Here is an 11,421-nt window from a genome sequence, read left to right on the forward strand (position 1 = left end):
ACACATATCTATTTGGGAAAATTTGGAAAATGCTTCTTTGCTACTTCTCTCTTGCACATAAAAAGAAACTTTCCACAGTATTTTACCAAATGTCCAGAGCTGGGAGTCAAGACTAGACTGCCACGTGTGCCCATGCAGCCCTAACGCACTTACTGGGTTGTAGTTGGGTAGGAAGTCAAAGAAACAACTGACTGATCAAATTACCCTGAACATTAACTCCATGTTTATCAAATTTTCTCAGGTTCAAAAAATTATTAATTTGATATACTTGATCTTTGTAAATATTTCATACACAAAGAAAGGCACACTTACAAATACAAAACACAAAATACTCCTAAGCCATTACATATTTTCTGTAAAGCCAGCATAATATAGCAAATAACTTAGTAATTCCAGTTCTCCTAAATTTTCAAACACCATTTGAAAATGTATGGATGCAAAAATAGCACAATGCTTACAACATTGATGAACTTTTAAGAACATCTTTTATGAAAAATCTACATTTATTTTCTATATTTTTTAATGGTACACACTCAATCATGTTATCACAGAGAAGCAAATTTTTATTAGATCATTTTGTTAAAATATGGGACAATCATGGACCAAAGAGGAACAATCAAAGAACTTTGGGAGTAACAGTTGTTCAGAACCTGGTGCACCTTTAACACGTATACCTGCAACTATTGCTTGCTCTTATGACCACATTCATCCATCAAATCCACGGGGCTTTCTACAGCAAACCTTGACAGATGGAACCTAACGGAAAGCTGTGCCACCTGCAGTCTTCCCTAAAATGATTCTCCCTTCGTCTTAGAGAAGGCCATCTACGTTCTCAGATTTTAGTTCACATATGTATGGCTGTAGCATAAGCTTCTGCTGTTAAGAACTAGTCCATAATTATTGGGATTGAATGCTTTCGATAGGCTGCAATTGTGCCCCTTTCATTTTTTTATAATTTCTCCTTGGGCTTTTTTGTTTAGTCAACATATTAAAATTCTTCTGAAAGAGTTGCCCCTCTGGGAAGATCGGTGTATATGACAAATGTGGCCAAGTAAACACCCTAGGCCTGCTTCAGGCAGGAAAATGACAAGGAGAAGATAGAAAGGCTCAAGAAACAATACTAACTAATTCAGAACTGTTCACAAAACAGTGCCAAATTTTAATAACATTGAGAAAGCTAGCAGTGACGCCATCACACAAAATACATCTCACAAGCCAGTAGTGTCATCCCACCCACCTCTAGGTTATCCATGACCAGAAGGGAGTTGAATTGAAAGCTGCCTGTTTGGCCCTCCCAAGATACCTTGAAGTCTACCTGAAGTCTATCTTTTTACTTACTTATGGGTGGCTGCTAAAGACTTTGCAAGATGGCCTGGAATGTAGAAAAAGTTTAATGTTTTTATTACAAAGGAAACTGTGTTGAGCAGTGCACGTTTGGCAAGCATTGGTGCACTTTCTCCTCCCCTTTCGGTGACCCATGTCTCAGCTCTCACCTGGGCCCACACATCAGAGCCTCCATTGATGCCACAGCAGACAACCTATAAAAATGCCAAACAGCTGCACTGGCTAGCCTTGAGTCTCAGAGTCGCAAGTACACCACCCCCAACACATCAACTCGGGCCATCTGGGCTCATAGTGTCACTGACTAACTGCCCCGAAGAACTCAAGGGTGAGTTGGGAAGCATTTAACTGTTTAAGAGATGCAATCACCAGCCACCCTGAATTAGACTAAGCCTTAGCACAAGAGCACCGCCTATGACCTTTGCCTCATATTTAACGCTAAGATCTCCTCTCCAGAAGGAGCTTAGGCCTTATTACCATAACCTGCAGTGTATTTGGAAGTGTGTTTTCCAACTGAGTCTGTGAAAGGGGATATAGATCTCTCCCTTTTGAATAGTCATTTGCCATCTGAAATAAAAGGCCCCTGCTTTCCGGTTTTGAAGATAGCCATGACATTGAAAATGATTCTGCGTGGCCTCCTATTTGTCGCAAATATACCTTACTTTGTGTGACAACTACTTCTGGTGGGGAGTCTAATTTTAACTCACCAAGGGGCAAACCAAATTTAGTTTGATAAACATAAGACACATGGCCATAGTGGTATCCAGGCTCTGCCTTGGGACTATACCTGGAAAAAAGGTTATCCACAAATGTATCTCTTGTAACTCCATTAAACACTGGAGACTTGCTCAGTGGGGAGCTCTTCCCTGTGGCTGGTTACTTCACACCAGTTGGCAAATCGATTATATTGCTCCACTGCCCTCCTCAGGTGCCACATGATATGATCTTACGTGGTACACACACAAGCTAATGCTTGCCTACCCAAAAGGGCAAGCCAGCGTGGACTTCACAATACAGGCATTAGTCTAAGTTGATACCTTTGATCATAGACTCTGATCAAGGGTTTCCCCTGACTTGCAAGTCCATACAAGCATGAGTATTGGAACAAGGTACACAATGGAACTTTTACCCTTCTATTACCCTCAGTAGCAGGTTTAACTAAAAGACATAATGGCCTCCTTAAAGAATTGCAATGTTAGCTACAATCATGCAATGGTCCCCCTAAACGGGTCTCTCTCCTGCTTTAGGCCTTGGTCCTATTACATTCTAGAATACTGGGCTTTAAAAGACCTCATACCAACTTTCATAAGCCACCACGTCTCTGCTCATTAATTTTCAAAGGGAGGTAAAAGGATTCTGTGTTCATAAAGAATCTACGTTTGTATTTACCTCCTCACTCACTTCCCGCTTCTTGTTTGATTTCCTAACCATCTGTCCTCCCATGAGTGCTGAGGGCAGGGCACATCCTATGACACAGTGACAATAGAATGCCCTGAGGGACTCCGACGGCCCTGCTGTGAGACCCACAGGAAAATCCTATCTCTTATCCCTGCTCCAAAACCTTTACCGGAGTTTGCAGGATGTAAAGGCTAGTTAATAAATCCTAATGCCCTCTTTGCTCCCTTGCAGAAAATAGTAATAATTGCCCCAGGGTTAACTTTAGGACCAGTGTGGACCACTAAGAGAGGAGATGACAACCTCCACTTAGTGAACACCAGCCGTAGCCAAAAATGACAGGGAAAGAAGTTCTTGTGCTTTTGGTGGAGGCCCTAAACCACACACGATAGTCAGGAAGCCACACTCCTATCGATATGGATATAAAAGGCCACTAAATCCACAACTGTCCCCCTCTCCCCTGAAAAGGATACAGCTCCCTGGGAGACCAGCTACAAAAGGGACAAGAAACAAATGTATCAAATGCAACTGTGAGCCCTTATCCTGGTTGGTTGTGTCTGTACTTGCTCTGGGTTCTTGGCTATTTTACAACACTCACGTTCAAATACTTCGACCTGAGGATAGTTACAAGCTCCTGGACAATCAAATGCGCCCCTAGAACAATTGGATATTTGCAAATTGGAAATGTATTGAGTCTCTCCTAAATTTCTCAGACCTGCTTGCCACTGTGTATGGCTCATCCAGGGCCTAGGTGAGCACAAAGTTCACATGCCAGATGGACAGCCTGAGTGCAGAGCCACTCACAAGGGCATTACTAGAGTTGAACACATTTTACCCAAGGTGGGTCCACCTGAACTCTTTTGACACATACCCAGATTGCCCAAGGCAGCCGTCATGACTTACCTGGGGAAAACTGGGTTGTTTACCAACTGTCCTGATGACCCAGTTGCCCTGGCTTTCCAATGTGCTTCCGGTAAGGGAGGTGTATGGTCAGGCTCAGAAATCACTGCACAAGCAGGCCAGGCCTTTGCCAACCTTCAAGATCTCACTGATATTTGCAAGTCCAGCTCTTGAGCCCAACCGTGCCAGCAGGTCCCCCCAATTGCCCAGGCCAATTTTAATCTTAGAGAGCCTAAACTTAGGAACCCCACACCACCTGAGAAGGTAGCCACTTGGGAAGGCTATCTCAGGCCCAGAAAGACAATCGCCCCAGTCCAAGGACTCACCAATGGATATAACGGCCTCTCAGACCCTTCCATTTCCCAGGGACACCACAGAGGGTCCCTCATGAGGCTACAACCATGCACCTCTGAGTGACCAATTTTACACAGAGTACTGTGTAACCCTGGACCCTACTGACACAACTGATTTTGTGATGTTGCTGCTTGTTGGTCCTGCAACCTTGCTTGCTCAAGGACACCTGTGCCACTGTAAGTCCTGCCCCTCACAATTGGGACCCCAACAAATCTCATGTCCACCTTCTTTGGGTTCATGTGCAGTGATTGCATAGTACTCTCAAAGGTTCCCACCAACATTACCACCCTACTGAGCCTACATGGCTCCCTAGAGATGTACCCTCCCTCCGTACACTCCAACAAATTTTGGGAGACTTTTCTTGGCCCCAAAACATACCACTAGGAGGCCCCCACAAATACCTCTCTCTCTCTAGCACTAGATAACACCCATCCCAACACAAGGGCTCCACTGGAACTTTCCCTGTCTCTTACACCAGAGAATATCTTTCCCTACAAGAGTCCTCTACTAACACTCAAATCCCATCTTACATGATAAATTATCCACTGCTGCAAGTGCCCTCCACCGATATCCTTTCTCTTTAATACTAGACAATACTCATTCCCACATGAGCCCTTCACTGTAACCTACACTGACATTTATACTCTAGAACACCCATGCCAGGACCAGACCTTGACTAACATCCACTGTCTGTCACTTACACTAGAGATTCATCATCCCAACATGAGGCCTCCAGTAATAAGCACTCTCTCCAGTACAGTACGTAGTATCCATCATTACACTAGGCTTCCACTGACATCCACCCTCTCCATTACACTAGAGGATACCCATGCCATCAAATGGACACCACTGACCCCCTCTCTCTCTTCTACCATAAGGAACACCCATACCTGCTCTTACATGCCACACTGTACTGCTTGAACCCTGATCTTATCCCTCCCACTGTTGCTCTTCCATACTTCCACATCAGCACCACCAACATACAGGTCCATCTTGTTCAGATCATATCTGAGCTTTTAAACAAATTGTCATGTGGATGTGCCCTGATCAGTCTTCTTACCAAACCACCATGCATTCACTTGCCCAGAGATGGGGCTATTGTGTGAACTGTGGAACTGATACCGCCGCTTCTCCCCCTTCACAGCCCATCTATTTGGTGATCTCCTTTCAGAAAGACCAGCTATCAATCACTTGCCTCCTCATCACTGTAGGATGTCCTGTTCTCATTAAGGACACACCTATCCTGCCTACGTTCTTCTGCCAACATCACTTGTGAGCCCTATCTATCCCAGGTATACTCTTTGATGTGGCAGCATTGCCACATGGCAGGCAAACTTTTAGAGGCCAAATGCCAAACATCTCAGGGTTTAATCTCTCAAATTACACAGACACTACAATCCCTTGGCCTCTTAAATCAGTTAACATCTCTCACAGAATCTATACATACAGGAATTATCTTGTTCTCCGAACACATTTCATTTTTTTCTCCCCAAAGCCCCAGTACATAGTCCTATATCAAAGTCGTAGGTCATTCTAGCTCTTCTATGTGGGATGCCACCACAGCATGGCTTGAGCAGTGTGTAGGTCCATGCCCAGGATCTGAAGTAGTGAACCCCGGGCTGTTGAAGTGGAGCACGTGAACTTTACTCAGGCATGGGTCCAGCCCCTGAACACATCTTCACAAGAGGACAACTGGAAGGATGGGAGCAGGACTTGCTGAAAGATAAGGAACCAGAAAGCCAAAAGGGAAGGTGGGGTGACACTCAAGGCCGTTGTGACAAATGTCACAAGATACCAAGCACTAGATCTTATCTTATCAGAGAATCACTTAATAAAGGCTTTGACAGTGGTCAGAGTGTGTCTAATGCATTGTTACGTCTGGAGAGGAATGATATCTACAATTGATTACCCTTAGTTTCATACTAAGTAGATTAACTTTACTCCACCAATCAAACATGGAAATCAATTTTTATTGAAAATCTAAAAATTGGTTAAAAGTTTTAAAAATAATATCTCTGAAACAGTTTGTGCTGAAATTATAAATTTAACACCACTGATGAAACAAACTGTAAGAAACCTTAGGAAAGCAATGATTGTACAACATATTACTATGCCAACACAAACTTGTTTCAGAAGATTTTATGTGTTCATTATTTCTAGTTCAGTTTTAACTGTATAGGTATACAGCTACCTATTTTATTGTTTTCCTGGGATTTCAATAATCTTACCAGATCTGAAAGTAAAATTATACCTTCAAAGATAAGCCCAAATATTGTGCAGAGTGACTTCAGGGAGATGGCAGACTAGGAAGCACCAGGAATCCGTCTCCACCTAGACAACAATTGTGTGGGAAGAAGCTGTCTGAAGGAATGATTTTGGAACTTTGGGGTGGCTTTGAAAGCTTGCCACATCCAGGGGAAAGCTTGGCTGGTAAATCACAGTTGTTATGATTATGGAAACCTGAGGTTCTGGTGTGGCTTGCTGGAGGTAGTGTGGGCAATACAGAACTTGTCTTCCACGTATCCATGTTCCATGATTTGATTATGGGCCGCTGCTTCTGATTGCTGAGGTGCAAACTGAGACTACTGCCCTTGGCTCATACCCCACCGGCTAAAGTGGCTTCCAGGGGATTTAAAAGAGCCACCCTTGCTCTGTTGGGAATTCAAAAACACTGTTATCGATGGCATGTGCTTGAGGGAGGGGCTCATGTCAGTGTAGGGCCCTTGGAGTCCTCTTAGTCAGGCAAAAAGGATCATGAGGCAGCAATATCATGGGGGGTAATTTAGCTCAACTCAACAAAGCCATATACCAAACACTTACATGTGACATCGTACGTAATGTTGAAAGACTGAAAGCATTCCTAAAAGATTCCTTTAAGATTGGAAACAAGACAGAGTTCCCATTTTCACCACTGGTATTCAACACTGCTCTGGAAATTCTAGCCAGAGCCTTTAGACAAGAAAAAGAAATACAAAGCATCCAAATTGGAAAGGAAGAGGTAATACTGTCCATCATCACAGATGACATGACCTTCATGTAGCAAATCCCAGAGAATCCACAAGAAAACTACTAGAGCTAATAAACCATTCAGCAGAGTCGCAGGGTACAAGATGAACACACACAGATCAGTTGTGTCTCTAGACGCCAACACTGAACAATCCAAAAGGAAATTTTTTTAACAGATGCAGAGTTTTTGTTAGTGATGACAAAAAGGATTTGGGTATAGATAGTGGTGGCGGTTCTATAGCATTGTTAATATATTTAACGCCACTGGATTGTACACTTATGAATGGTCAAAATGATAAATATTATGTTATATAGATTTTATCACAATTTAAAAACTAATAACCTATAGGAAGATAATCATATATATTATAGTAACATTTACAAATGATATAGAGCAGACTTCCACAAACAATGGCCCGCAGACACAGCTCACTATCTGTTTTTCCATGGCGTGTGAGCTAAAAATGGTTTAGACTTTTGATCTTTTTTTTTTGCTGAGGAAGACTCACCCTGAACTAACATCCAAGCCAATCTTCCTCTATTTTTCAGTATGTGGAATGGCAGCCAAGGATGGCCGCTAAGAGAACGGTGTAGGTCTGTGACCGGGAACCGAACTCCGGCAGCCCAAGTGGAGCACGCTGAACTTAACCGCCAGGCCACCAGGACTGGACCTAAACACTTTATTAATGGTGGAAAAATTCAAAAGGTGAATAATATTTCATGACATATGGAAATCATGTGAATTTCAACCTTCAGTATTCAGAAAGAAAACTTTTTGGAACAAAAAGATTAGCCCAAATTGCTGAAATTGGATGATTGATTTATTCCTGGTAGGACCCTGGGATGGTTGCCTCTCTGAGAATGATTCCAGTCTAAACCACTGATTATCAAACTGACTTCTGTTTTTATGGTGAAATCTTAGTTTCTACACACTTCTTAAAATGTCCATGCCTTTTGCCTTTCCCTTAGGTTTTAGCATTTTCACAACCTGTTATCTCCTTTATTGACACACCTTTTAGAGTTTTCACGTATCAGTGTTACATAGCATAGAATATTTAGTTAGCTCTCTTCCACACTGTCGAACTCTGCTTGACCTTGGGTGATGAGACTGACTGCTGGGGTGCTTAACTTTCCTTTGCTGCGGCTACAGATGGGATCCATAGTCCATCCTGCACTTGGCACACTTTCAGAACTGTTTGGCTTGCTCTTAATTTCCTGCTTACAAAACCAGAGAAGTACATAGCTCTCTTTTAGAACCTGACGTTAATATAGAAGCAAAATTACTCATATACATTTACTTTCCTTAAATTATTAAAATCAGTGAGAAATTAAACGTACTATATTTTTGCCCGTCCTTCCTTAACATTTCAACTGCCGTTTCCTAAACTTCAACTTGATTTTCTGTTTTTAAGGATAATTACAAACTCATGGCTTTTCATAGACTCAACTTTTTAAAATAACTGTGCTAATATTATTTTTATTTTCAAATTGCCAAAACTGTTCTAGCAGGATTCCCTCAGCTGACACCTTTGTCTTTTTCAGAGTTGTTGTGGCAGCCATTGTAAGCAGCCTTGATTTCTGGCAACAACACAATGTTCAGTTCTGTCCTGAATTTTCCGGATGCAAGATAAAAATAGCTACTCACCAAGAAGTCAGCTTTCATTTAGAAGGAAATAGAGTTTGGGACCAAACTCTGATCATTAGTGTTGCACAAGAAATGGTGCTGAGCAAATGTGCTACTGCATACTCTTTGTCTCCTTTAGGAGAAACAGAGCTGGAAACATTATTTTAAAGTCATGAGTTCACATAATTCTCCCACTTTAATATATTAATATTTCTCACAATGTGAGGTATCATCACTCACTAATATTTTCTACTATGTCTACGGTTACTTTATTAAGGAAGTTGTTTAAAGGAAACTAAAACGAAATGAAGGAATCAGCAGGCAAATAGAGGTTCAGGTTTGAAGAACGTTGAGAATAAGTACTGAGGGGAAATTGCAGAAAGAGAGGCTGAGTCAAGGAGGCAGTCTGCATCAAAGACCACAAAATATCAACAGATCTTTCATAATCACACAGCCCCTGGTGTGACCTGGGGAACAAAGAGGATGCACCAGTAGCTGAGCTGGTTTTTGCAAGCTCAGAGGTCTCAGAAGAATTTCTAAACTCAGCAAGACAGAGATGAAAGCAATTCTAGGCAATGGGGCCAAGATCAGAAGTCAAAGTGCAAGAACAGGGAGCCATCTGAACAGAGGAGGTCAAGCAGGTTGAGAAGGTGGCATTCTAGGACTCTAGATATTTTGAAGCTGACATGTGCCAGGAAGTTCACTGTGATAAAGGGGAGTGGAATATGCCACCCCAAAATATGCCATGTTGGCTTATTGCTTATTATGAATTAAAGTTACTTAAAAAACAGCCAGTGCAAGGGGCTAGCCGGTGGCTGAGCAGTTAAGTTCATGCACTCCACTTCAGTGGCCTGAGTTTGCTGGTTGGGAACCTGGGCATGGACCTACACACCACTTATCAAGTCATGCTGGGGCAGGTGTCCCACATATAAAGTAGAGGCAGGTGGGCATGGATGTTAGCTCAGGGCCACTTTTCCTCAGCAAAAAAAAAAAAAGAAGAAGAAGAAGAAGGAGGAGGATTGGCAGTGGATGTTAGCTCAGGACTAATCTTCCTCAAAAAAAAAAAAAAACACAAAAAACAAAACAGCTGGTACAAGAGGAACACTCTCACCCTCTTTTAGCTCAGGGCCACTTTTCCTCAGCAAAAAAAAAAAAAAAGAAGAAGAAGAAGAAGGAGGAGGATTGGCAGTGGATGTTAGCTCAGGACTAATCTTCCTCAAAAAAAAAAAAACAAAACAGCTGGTACAAGAGGAACACTCTCACCCTCTTTTTTTCCCTAGAAAGCAGGAAATAAATCTCCCATGTGCAATCACCCTCCCTGTAGCAGGAGAGTTAAGGCATCCTTATCTCCAGAGATAGGGAATTCAGGGCTGAGTAGCCTGCATAAACAAACCCTGTTACTTCCTTACTAATCTGCTATCCCAAGCCCAAACCCCTTTCTCTCGTCAATTCTTCACAAATGTATTGTTTCCTTGTCTAAAAAGTATAAAAACTGTCTGCTTTGGTCACTTCTTTGAGTCTCATATTATTATGGGCTCCTGTATGTACGAAATTAAAGTTATCTTTCTCCTGTTAACATGTTTTATGTCAACTTAATTATTAGATGAGCCAAAGAACCTAGAAGAGAAGGGAAAAGTTACCCATCGCTATAGTGGCCAATTATTCAATAAAATCTGTTAGTCTATGGAATTTAAAAATAAATTTTAATCTGTTTCTTCAAAACCAGTACATTTTCATTTAGAAATTTTAAAGATTGGCTATTGTAGATAAAAGAACAAAGTCACAAGAAAATAATAAATATCATAGTAATTGTCAACGTTTTGGAATTTCATACTTCATTTATGCATTGTTAATATAGTTAAATCTTACTTCAGTCACCGTCTCTGTACCTGATATTTTTAAATAATGTAACAATTTAACAATTTTACATTTATTTATAAAATATGCATAAGCATCATTTGTATACATTATTTTTACTGTTTGTATATTACTCCATTATTATATTATAATGTTATCAATGCATTATAATTGATGTATATGAATTATAGTGATTTTTAAGTGAGTGGTTACTGAAGTATTGTTTTTTTTTTTGAGGAAGATTAGACCTGAGCTAACTACTGCCAATCCTCCTCTTTTTGCTGAGGAAGACTAGCCCTGAGCTAACATCCGTGACCATCTTCCCCTACTTTATATGTGGGATGCCACCACAGCATGGCTTGCTAAGTGATGCCGTGTCGGCACCGGGGATCCGAACCAGTGAAACACAGGCCACCAAGAAGCAGAATGTGCGAACTTAACCCCTGTGCCCCTGAAGTAGTCTCTATTATTAATAATGCTGCAATAAATATGTTTGAATATATCTTTTTTAAAAAATTAGATAGTTTATTTAAGATAGAATCCTAGAAGTTGGATTTTTTTTGTGTCAAAGTTACAATATATTTTGAAGCTCTTACCTGATATTTCCAAATCAATTTCTCAAAAGCCTGTGCCCCCGAATTGCATTCTGATCAACAGAGCATGCAAATTCCTATCCCATTACTGTGTGACAGTATTGGGATAGCTCATTTAAAAGTTTCTAAATAGACTGATGAAAATGTATTTCCTTTTAATGTAGATTTCTTTTTTTTCACAGAAACAATTTTTATTGTGGTGTAATTAACATATAACATTAGTTTCATGTGTACGGCATAATGATTTGATATTTGTATATATTGTGAAATGATTACCACAATAAGTCTAGTTAACACGCATTTAATGTGTATTTCATATGTTTAAGTGAGGTTGAATATATTTACTAGTAA

This window comes from Equus asinus, chromosome 29, assembly GCF_041296235.1.
Source record: "Equus asinus isolate D_3611 breed Donkey chromosome 29, EquAss-T2T_v2, whole genome shotgun sequence".
Classification (NCBI taxonomy): domain Eukaryota; kingdom Metazoa; phylum Chordata; class Mammalia; order Perissodactyla; family Equidae; genus Equus; species Equus asinus.